This window comes from Zingiber officinale, chromosome 2B (assembly GCF_018446385.1).
Source record: "Zingiber officinale cultivar Zhangliang chromosome 2B, Zo_v1.1, whole genome shotgun sequence".
Taxonomy (NCBI): Eukaryota; Viridiplantae; Streptophyta; class Magnoliopsida; order Zingiberales; family Zingiberaceae; genus Zingiber; species Zingiber officinale.
The window spans coordinates 134,584,744-134,585,625 of NC_055989.1; the positions used below are offsets into that span (position 1 = coordinate 134,584,744).

Below are 882 nucleotides of genomic sequence, written 5' to 3' on the forward strand. Positions count from 1 at the left end.
CTGGTGGCAAATAAATGTTTAAATATTTATAGGTATTGGGAAAAATTTAAAATGCAATCAGCCTCCGTTGGGCCTGATATGCTTGGATATCAGGCCCAAAGTGGCCTTGGTATGGTATTCTTTCTTATAAATTTAATTTACAATAATTTTATTCACCATAAATTTTAGTTACACAAACAGTAAATCATTACTACAATAAATTATTACAATTGTTCACTATTTCTATAGTTTAAAATTTTTGTCAGACATGATTTTGTGTCCAAGTCTAAATCTATAAGCTCTCATATCAGCTTGTACAAAGTCTGTAGATCTCCGGAACATCAAACTCTCTGCATAGCGCATTATAAAAAAAGCACAATCCAACCTACAAAACAAATGCACAATCCATCATAGAAAAGGTAAATAGAATTATTATGGAACATACACTAATACTTACGATTTGCTTTGTGTGGGGCCAATAACTTGCATCGTTTTATACTCTCTCCCGGAGAATGGTTCTAAACCTTTATGCCATATGTGATAGTATGACTAGTTCAGCTCCTTAAAAAACAACACCTACAAATATCAAACCATAGTAATTAATACATAAACAATGATTATTGGATATAAGAAAATTGTTACTTACAGTTTGATTAAAAACAGAAGTGTAAAGTTCTGTGGTGCCAAGAGAGTTATAATGAATTATTTGTCGTTCCTCCAGGTCCATGACCATTAGATGCCAATGATCATCTTGGTTATGTAGAGGATAAAAAATATATCTAATGTCCTTGTCGTCATCTGTTTTTGCAGTTTGTTTCAATGCATCCACGTGCATCATTCCGAACAAGTCCTATACAAATAATAGAGCTATTATGGTGACTGCATCCAATATATAATTTAAAC

The 882-nt window shown here is 32.2% G+C and overlaps 1 long non-coding RNA gene across 1 annotated transcript; it reads right to left on the reverse strand.

Moving 5' to 3' along the window:
- Positions 1-303: 303 nt before the first annotated feature.
- On the reverse strand, positions 304-681 carry LOC122049573. The gene is made up of 3 exons (XR_006130990.1): positions 626-681; positions 437-555; positions 304-364 (listed from the first exon to the last, which is right to left on the reverse strand). It is a non-coding gene; the product is annotated as an uncharacterized LOC122049573 (long non-coding RNA).
- Between the last annotated feature and the right edge of the window lie 201 nt (positions 682-882).